Raw genomic sequence first — 10,169 nt, 5'->3', positions numbered from 1 at the left:
TTAAAACCTTGTTATGCATTATTCACACAAAAATTTGTATAGTGCAATGTAAAGCATTAATAGTGGATAAAGGTAACATCTGTAATGAAGATGTTTGTTACTCATAGTTCTATTAATATTAATGTTTAGTATTTTTTCCCTACTGAGGTTGGATATCAAATTTTCATCTGTGTTGTGGTAAAAGATAGGTTTTGGTACATAATTAATCTATTATTTAATTGCAAATTGATATCAGAAAATTTAGGTCTGTATTCAATTTATATCACATACAAGTTTTATCAAGCAAGATAACTAAAAAAAATTATCTACTGTTAAGTATTTTTGTTAAGACATAGAGCATTTGCACTGTCAATTCAAAATTTTTGAATTTTGTACAATTGATGATACTTTGTTGAAGGATATAATTGTTTTGTATTATTTGGTAATAAACATCCTGTTAAACCCAAATGCTGATACAGTGATTGTTTCAGAATTCTTTGATCCAAAAGTAATTAAGAAATAGCATTAATCTTTGTTATGGAATGCAGTTGAATTATTGGTATTTTATTTTATATGCAAAACCCCTAAACCTTTTAAATCATTGATATGGAGCCCAATACCACTGGAAAAATTAAGAAAAATATTTTATAATTTTTATAGCATCTACAATACAAACCCAAAAGAAAATAAGTGGTATGTAAATTTGTGAAATGTAATGTATGGCAAAATATGTTTAATTAATGTCTACCTTGCTTCCAACTAACTTACATGGTCCAGCAACTAGTTTTATATCTTTTGGTTTTACAAAGGTTGTATGTCAAGTTGTTCCCTAAACAGTATTTTGACTCGATTGTTTGTAATATTTGTGAAGATCATCTTTTCTCCTCACCATCTTTATTTTTGTGTAACTAACTAAATTTTTGATAAAAAAATCATACTCTATGACTGATAACATCTGTTCATAATTCTTCCTGGTATATGGTTTTAACTCCTCAGAGATGGTCCCAAAATATTGCATGTGCATCTGCCAGCCACCACTTTATCCACTCTCATCTAAGCCTGTACTATCTCGGTAAATGATATACGGTGAAATTCTTAATTCTTAATGGTTATCAGCTATTTTAGTAAGGCAAAAAAATAGTTTTTAACTTTTAGATTTATCTGAAAATTCTTGTTTGTAAGGTACTTGGCTTCCTTTAGCTCATTTGTGAGGGATTGGCCTTTCCATTTCATGTTATTGAAATGCAAGTAAAAAAAAAAAACCAACACAAAAAAAAAAAAAAAAAAAAAAAGTATATATATATATATAAAATATATATATATATATATATATAAAATATATATATATATTATAATATATATATATATATAATATAAAGAAGTTCACCATTTTATTTGCTCATATAATGGGTATTCTCTATCAAGGCTTCCAAAGTGAAAAATTTTCTCTTGATTTTCTTTGTCCCTTTAGTTGCAAGAGTTTTGTTATAATTTTTTCAGTTAATACCATTTAAAAAATTTATTCAAACATTGTTTTCAGTAACCACCTTAACATTTTTTCCCCCAATTCTTGCCCATGTTTCTGTAGGAGACGAAGACTGGGACCAATTGGGGATCCCTGCCTGGGCCTCAGTTCTCTACTCAAACTAATTGCCAATCTTTTTTTTCTTCCCCTGTCAGTTTCTCTCTCTTCTCCAACCCCTGCTATCTACTTTCCCAAGGTGTGAAGCCATGTTGAAAGGATGAAAGGCTGACTTTGTACCAGCCTGAAAGGCCTGTTTTGTTGTCGTTCCCTTTCTCTTCCCACAGACCCTGAGGGGTTGATGATTTCTCTCCCTAATTATTCAAGGCCCTTACAATGGCCAGTAATGAAGATTTTGCACCCTTATTAAGGGCTTGTCCCCCTTTAATCATCTAGCCTCAAATTCTCCCTACCCCTAGACTCCAGGCTCTCTCAACACTGTTACTATTGCCCCCTCCTCAGTGAATACTATCACTTCAGTCCATATTGCCCCCCTCCAGAAAACATTCCTCCTCCCAACATTGTTTACCCCACAGCTTTCTTCATCAACTGCACCCTCCCCCCTTATTGTTACTCTGAGCTTATTGTCCACCTCTCCCAGAATACCTCTCTCAACACTACCCCAACTTCCAAATGTCCCCACCCTTCTACTACCCCCACTTCTACAAACCTTTTGAATACTCTGTTTAGCCCAGCCAAATGGGATTGATGTTTCTTGATCCCTCTACACCCCCTTACTCTGACTACATTTTCCCTCTTCCAGAAATGCCACCAAAAACAAGTAGGAAAAAGTTTCCCTCCGCCGCTACCCCGATCATTCCCACCTTGTAAACAGTTACATGAGAATCCCAAACTAAAGCATCATTAACCGTAACTGATTTCACTGGCAAACCCTTTCCTGCCCAACCTCGGAACTGTCTCCATCTCCCCAACAAACTGCTCTCTCTAAAAACAAGGATTGGTCCGTTTGTAAAGAAGACCTGCTCACCTGCCTCTTGGACTATGAGGATTACCATATCAACCATCCCTCATAAATGTCAAAATTGATGGCATCAAAGCCATTCTGCCCAAAATCTGCCACTCCCCAGGTAGGGTTGCCCTACCTACTAGTTTGAGTTCAGGTGACAATTTTCAGATTCAATCCTGGCCTAACTTTACATGAGGCCTGGCAGGAAACACACAGACAAGGTTTTTCTCTTATCCCTACACCGTACCTTTACTCCCCCCCAACCCCTTCCCTCCTTCTTAAGAGTTTCTCCATCATCCCAGTATCTCTTCCTCATCCCACTTCTACCCCTTCCCTCTCCCCGACAAATTCTTTTGCCATTCTAAATCCAGACACTCCCAATCTTTACATCCTCCCCGCCCAATCATCCCCCACAAGACAAGTCAACGTTCCACCCCATCGTCTTTTACATTAACCTCTCCTTCCACCCCTCAAACATCTGGCCCCTTTTCTCCCCCCTAAGGAAACCTTTATTTCTCAGTCCTCCCCAACCAACTCCACTTCAGAAGCACTCGAAGGCATTCAAAATTTTGTAATCATGACCCAAGATAACATGTCTACACTTCATCCATCCCCCAACTTCTCTGCTCCCCTTCCTTCGACACTAAACTAACTGCCGACATTCACATCATCCTTCTATTCTCCCTACACGACTTCCTCCCACTCCGTCCCAACACATTCCCCCCCCCCTTCCCCATTATTCCTTCCGATTCCCCCTTTTTCAAAACAACCCTTTCCCTGGATTCTCTCCCTCCTGACATTTTTCCTGAAAAAAATTCTCCTGCCAATCTGTACTTACCTACAAACACCGTGTAGAATCTCACACTTCTTCCTTTGACAACTTGGATCTAATCACCATTGTTAGTCCCTACCTTTCCCCAAAATGTTTATATGACTTATGGCATATAGCACAGTTTTTCATCATCAATCCCCCCCCTTGCCTTTTTCGTATTACACCTTTCTATAGTGCTCCATGACCTTTGATATTAACACATCTAGTTAATCAGAATATAATTGAGTCTTAAATATCACTGTCTTTAAGAAGAATAGATCCTTAGATTAGAGAGATTATTGCCATATTTCTTAATGTGCAGTAAACAGTAGCTATATGTTGCACCCTTGCGGCCACATAGGCTACTTATATCGAAATTTCAATGCATGCACAGAAATATTGGCACCAATAACCTTCCCGTATCAGTTATACCTGCACTAGTTCCCCCTAATCCCTTGCTCGTTGTCATAGGGACTTAGGAGGCAAGGACTGGGACCCAATGCTGCAGATCTCCCCTACCTTGGTCCTCATCCCTGTCTCAACTAATTTTGCAGGGTCTTTTTCACCACCGCTGTTCGTTTCCATCCCTTCTCCAACCCTTCTACTATCCACTTCCTAAGGTGTGAGAGCCATGCTGAAAGGATGAAAGACTGAATTTGTGTCAGTCCTGAACGGCCTGAGGGAGCCTTGGGCACGTTATTCCCATTTTTAGTTGTTTAGCCCTTACCCCTCAAGGGGACCCTGAGGGGTGGACTGTTTTCTCTCCCCAACATACTCTAGGCTTACCATAATGAAGATGTTATACCCTTGTTAGGAACAATGAGATTTACCCCTTCATCAAATAGCCCTACTAACTCTCCCGGTTCCCCGACCCCAGGCTCTCCTTGGACCACGACTCGGAATACTGCAACTACTACCCTCTCCTCAGTCCCTACTAATACATTATCCACCTCTATTAGCCCAGCCAAGGGACCGATTTTCATGATCCCACCCCGGCAGCTCCCCTAATCGTCTATCACAAGTTACATCTGAACCCAAGCTATTAGCATTATCAACTGATCTAGCCCCTTCCTGCATAACCCTCATCCAACCCTCATACTGTACCAGAACTGTCTCTATCTCCCACAAATGCCCAATTGTATTTTTAAAATGGCACGATTGTGGAGAAGACTTTACTCGCTGCCTCACGGATACGATGTATATCAATCATGTTACTCCATTCCTCCTAAAGGTCACCATAAGAACCCCACAACATTATCAAAATTTACTTCTCCGTAGACATGACCTTCCCTTTAATTGTTACAGTTGTGAGAAACTCCTCCCTGTCGACCTTACTTACCTTACCCGTTAGTGTTCAAACTGTGGCGTTAGGAATCTCAAAGACCAACACATCGTCCATAGCCAGATGACCCCCTTAATGTGCCCAACCTGGTTAAACCGATCAAACTGTCTCGTACATGTCACGCAATTCCAACGTGGCTGTCCCATAATGTGTTTTATAGGGGCTACCCCACCTACAAGTTTGAGACTGAGGTGGCAACTCTCAGATTCAGATTTGGTCTCACTCTACGTGCAGCCAGACAGGAAGCACATCATCAAGGTTTCTCTTTTACTCCCTACTACAGTAATGTCGCTCGCTCTTCCCCTCCCCCTCCCTCCCAAGATGTCCTACACCTTCTCTCTTACCATCCTCTACGATTACTTCCCCACTTCTACCTCCTACCTTCCTCAGTCAAATTCTTTTGCCATTCTAAATCCAGGCACTGAATCTCTGCTGCCGCCCCAACACCTTTCCCTCTCCCTCCCTGCACTACCCGCAGCAGACAAACTAAACGTTTCACCCCTTCTCCTACCACACACTCACCTCCACCTGCCCTTGCCTCCACTCCTCAGACACCAGTCTCCTCCCCCCCCCTCCTACCATTTTGTCTCTTCGTCACACTCCCATTATATCTTGTCTTTACTTATCCATCAGAGAACACCGTATGTCATACCTACCTTTCAGACAGCTTCCCGTGCACAGTTATTTGCATCTTTCTTCGCCGTTGGATCACAGTTATTTCAGTCTACTTCTCCCCTTCCCATCCCATTGACTTTGTTGCCTTTGAAAATCTAATTTCCCAACTCCAGCCACCTTTCCTCATAGTTGGTGATTTTAACTGCTCTCGGATAATTCTGTCATCAATACCCTTGGCCGATCCTTAGAACGCTTCCTCCACAACTGACCTTATTATTCTTAATTCAGATCGCCTCACAGACTTTGACATACACACACAATCTGTTTCATGCATTGACCTGTCTCTCCATGCTCCCCTTCTCTCCATTTAGATTTTCATTGGTCAGTTCTAGACCACTTTCCAATTCTCCTTTCTCATACTTTATATGTACCACTTTCTAACCCCCCACGCTGGTGCTTTGATAGGGCCGACTGGCATACTTTCACCTCACTCTACTATTCCTACCCCTCCATTCCCCTTCTCGTCCATTTCTGATATGGTACAATATTTCGCAACTACAGTCCTAAGAGCTGCCTATACAGCCAATCCTCAAACCTCAAGATGATAATGATGATGGTGATGGTTATAATGATAATGATGATTGCCAGCAAAAAGGAAGGTCTTAAAGTGAGGGCAATAATTCGTTGGATGCAGTACGGCTGACCACTCGTTCATTGCGGGATTCCAACATGACTGAGCACCCAGCAAAACCTGACAGATTTGTGGTACTAGACAGGTAGAACAACCAGTCCGGAATCTTACAGACAAGGGGGCTGGTCGAGCGCACTGGCTTTATGAAAGATAGTGATAGGCGAAAAGAAGCGCGTACAGTTCTGGAGTAAGGACAATGGACTCAGGAGGGAGGGGGTATTTGAATTTACCAGAAGGGAAGACAACTGCGAAAGCAGTACCGGAGGTGACTAGAGCTATCAGTGTAAACATGGATACCGGAGGAATGCACAGGAAAGGGAAGAGGTCGGAGTAAAGCGTTGACAGGACAACAGAACATTACATTGAGAAAGGGGGAATGAGAAAAGAGAGTATCCATGCGAAATGAGACAGGAGTAGGTAAACGTGGAGAAGAAGAAAAGGTCGGAAGCAGAGATCGCCTGGTGAGGGGAAGTAGGTGGAAGCATCGGAGAGAGAGAGGGCACGACGTCGAGAGAGAGATGGCATGGTTAATAGTTAATGGTTAATGGTTAAAAGCAAGATAAATGTGCTAGACATCTAAGGTCATGTAGCACTATAGTTAATGTTAGGGAAGGGGTGTTAAACTTAGTATTAGTTTCTAAGCGGCAAAGGTTGTGAGTAAAAGGGGTTAGGTCGGTGTGGTAAGGAGTTAGTATAGGATATGTATGCGTTGAGGAAGAGAATAGGTTGCGAAGCAGAAATTGTTTCTGTAAGGATTTTCTGATGGGTTTGGGGAGGTCGGTGAAGGAGGATAGGTGGGGAAAGCAAGGTAAGGGTTGTTTCAAACGTGAGCAGACATAATAATGTGTGGGATTGAAAGGGGAAACCCATTACATAAGAACATAGGGTGGGATCAGATTGTGACATCAAAAACGCGGTCTCCCAAGCTGTTCCATGAAATGGAACTGCCCAAGAGGAGATTGATAGTTTTACAGCAATGTAATTTTTAGTGCGGAGGCTTTGACCCAAAAAGATTGCCATCGATTAAAAAGAAGGTCTTAAAGTGTGGGGAAAATCCGTGGCGGGATACGTGAGAAGCGTGGTTGGTAGAGTGGACATAGCGGCTTGGCGTGCTAGCGTATCTGCCTGTTCATTGCCGGGGATTCCAACTGGCTGGCCCACCACAAATTTTGATTGTTTTATGCGTGAGGACAGGTAGAACAACCCAGTTCGGATCTTACAAACAAGGGGTTGGTGGTGTGTATTGACTTTATGAGAGTTAAGATTTAAACGGGAGTCAGTAAAAAATTGTAAAAGAGGAAGAGGAGAGTGAGTATGTGTTTGGGAGCAAAAAGAGGGCATACAGTCTGTAGTTAAGGACACTGGATTCAGGAGGAAGGGAGTATTTGAAAGTACGAGTTAGGAAGATTACTGCAAAACCAGCACCAGAGGTGGATTTGGAGCCATCAGTATATACGTGAATACTAGAGGAATGAGTGGAGACATGGTCAAGGAAATGGGTGAGAAGGACAGTAGGGGGGATATTTGATTTTGGTGGTCGGGAAAACAGAAGAGCAAATATGGGGGTGAGGTATAAGCCATGGAGGACTGAATGGACAGGGGAACGGGAGAGGTTGGAGATGGGGGAAAGGGGAATGGGAGAGGAGGGTATCCATGCGAGTGGAGAAAGGAGTAGGTAAACGTGAAGATAAAGCTACGGTAAGAAGTAGGGATTGTGGGATAGTTAGTTTACTGAGGGAAAGTTGGTGGAATCGAACATAGCATTGGAGAGAGAGAAAAGCACGACGTCGAGATAGAGATGGTATGCCTGATACAGTGTACAGGCTCTCAACTGGAGAGGAGCGAAAGGCGCCTAGTGCTAAGCGAAGACCACAGTGATGAATTGTATCAAGATGGGCAAGGAGAGAAGTTGAGGCAGAGGAGTAGATATGGCATCTATAATCAAGAGTGGAGAGGATCAAAGTAACATGAAGATGAAGGAGAATTTTGCGATCTGAGCCCCATGATATATATGGGATAGAGTTTTTAAGATTCGAAGACGGCGGAGAGCTTTTTCTTTAATGTGTAGAATATGGTCTCGCCAGGACAGTTTGGAGTCAAAAATGACATCTAGAAATTTGCCAGAGGAACGGCATTGGAGTGGAGTGCCATATAGGAAGAGTGGGGGTAAGGGAGAGTGGGTGTGAGCGAGAGAAAAGGATGGAGAAAGATTTAGAGGTAGAAAAACGGAAGCCATGGTTTGTGGCCCAGGAAGATACTGATGAGAATGCAGATTGAAGAAATTGGTTGAGATTTGGTATGGATGTGCCAGAGGCATAGATGGTTAAATCATCAACATATAGTGATGACCGGGCTCCTGGTGGTAAAACTGAGACAATATCATTAATAGCAAGAAGGAATAAAATGGTACTGAGCACACTGCCTTGTGGGACACCTTCGATTTGAGGAAAGAATGATGTGGCAGAGGCAATTTTGACCTGGAAAATGCGTTGGGAGAGGAAGGACTTTATGAAGACACCCATGTTTCCACGTATGCCTAGAGAGGACAATTGTTGGAGAATATGGTACCGCCATGTCGTATCATATGCTTTTTCTAGATCAAAAAATATAGCTAGTACAGATTCATGGCGTGCAAATGCAGATGTAAAATATGTCTCAAAATGAGCAAGGGGGTCAGCTGTGCTTCTGGCACGGCGAAAACCGAATTGGGAAGGAGAGAGAAGATTGTGAGATTCAAGATACCACAATAAGCGGAAGTACGCCATTCGCTCCTAATAGTTTGCACAAGCAGCTAGTTAGTGCGAGGGGCGATAGTCTTGAGGAAGGGTACCCGATTTATTGGTTTCAGGAAGGGAAGGATAAGAGCTTCTCGCCAATTAGAAGGAAAATTTCCTGATGTCTATGTGGTTGTAAATTTTTAATAGGAAGGATAAGGAGGAAGATGGGAGTTGCCCGGGGCATTCGGTAGTGAATACCGTCAGGGCCTTCATGAGTGTTGCGGGACGATTGTAGGGCAGCAATGAGTTCAGAGGAAGAAAATGGAGCATTATAGGACTCAGCGGAGGATGGGGTGAAGGTAATGGGGGTACGTTTTCTGGTGGTCTTAATAGAAGAGAAGTGTGGAGAAAGGTTAGACCCATACTGACCTTGCTGAAATAATCACCCTGTTCTTTAGCGACTTGGCGAGGATCAGAAATGGAGTATCTCGAATATGGAGGACGGGGGGCGGATGGGGGGGGTTTGCCTGATAGTTTATGGATTCGGCGCCAAACATTTGAGATAGATGTAGAGGATGTAATTGATGAAACATAATTTCACCAGCTATTTGTTTTACTATTCCGGATTGCACGACGAAGATAGGCAGATGCTCTTTTAAAGGAGATAAGGGCTGATAGTTAATTTGGAGTACCTCTTTTGTAGCGGGTAAACTGTCCCCGGCTCACGTTTAAGCGAAGTGCTTTAATGCAAACAGAATTCCACCATGGAACACATTTGGAGGTATATGGTCTTGAGTTTGAGGGATAGCTGTATGTGCAGCTCTGTAAAAGGCTATATCCTTAGTACAATGGTGAAAAAGAGGGTAGTTATACTTGTTAAAGGCATGACTCTTTTTTTCTGAGAGTTTACAAACCCAAACAGTATAAGAACACGAGACTGTCTATATATGGGTGTATGTTGGGTCGCGGTCAGGCCAGCTTGCCCGGAGGGCGGCGAGGGTATGACCTTACGCGCTGGGTCGCTGGCGACGAAACTCCCTGAGGCCTAGGTCATTCTCGGTATAAGTAGTGACCTTCTAGCTGGAGGAGCGATAGCAGCAGCTGTAGGAAGCATGGGGGGAGCGAGGTGAGGTCACTGGCTCCGTCTGCTATACTGATTTCTCCATTGTACATTGCTCGGCCACCCACTCAAGCCTCGCCTCGAGGCGTCTTAGATTTGCCTCAAGGGTGACCTAACCTGGCTGGTCATCTTTTTCCGTGGTTGCCTGGTGCATCTTCGTGGCTGCTCGTCCATGTTGTCCTCATCCTCCTGGTCTCGGTGTAAAATGTCCGTCCTCGAGTCCACACGTCCTCGAAAGTCTCGCACAGGTCCTCCTGATTCGGATTCCTTAGACCTCCTCGAGTCCTGGCCCAATTATCGGCGGCGTCCTCGTCCGCAGTCCTCACGATCTCGTCCAAGTCCTCGGCCACACTCTGTAAACTTCATCCGATTTTGGGCCCTCGGGGGCGGGCGGGATCTCGGGGC

Source organism: Penaeus monodon, chromosome 39 (assembly GCF_015228065.2).
Source record: "Penaeus monodon isolate SGIC_2016 chromosome 39, NSTDA_Pmon_1, whole genome shotgun sequence".
Lineage (NCBI taxonomy): Eukaryota > Metazoa > Arthropoda > Malacostraca > Decapoda > Penaeidae > Penaeus > Penaeus monodon.
The sequence above is the reverse complement of the archived record's forward strand: the minus strand, read 5'-3'. Positions refer to the sequence as shown.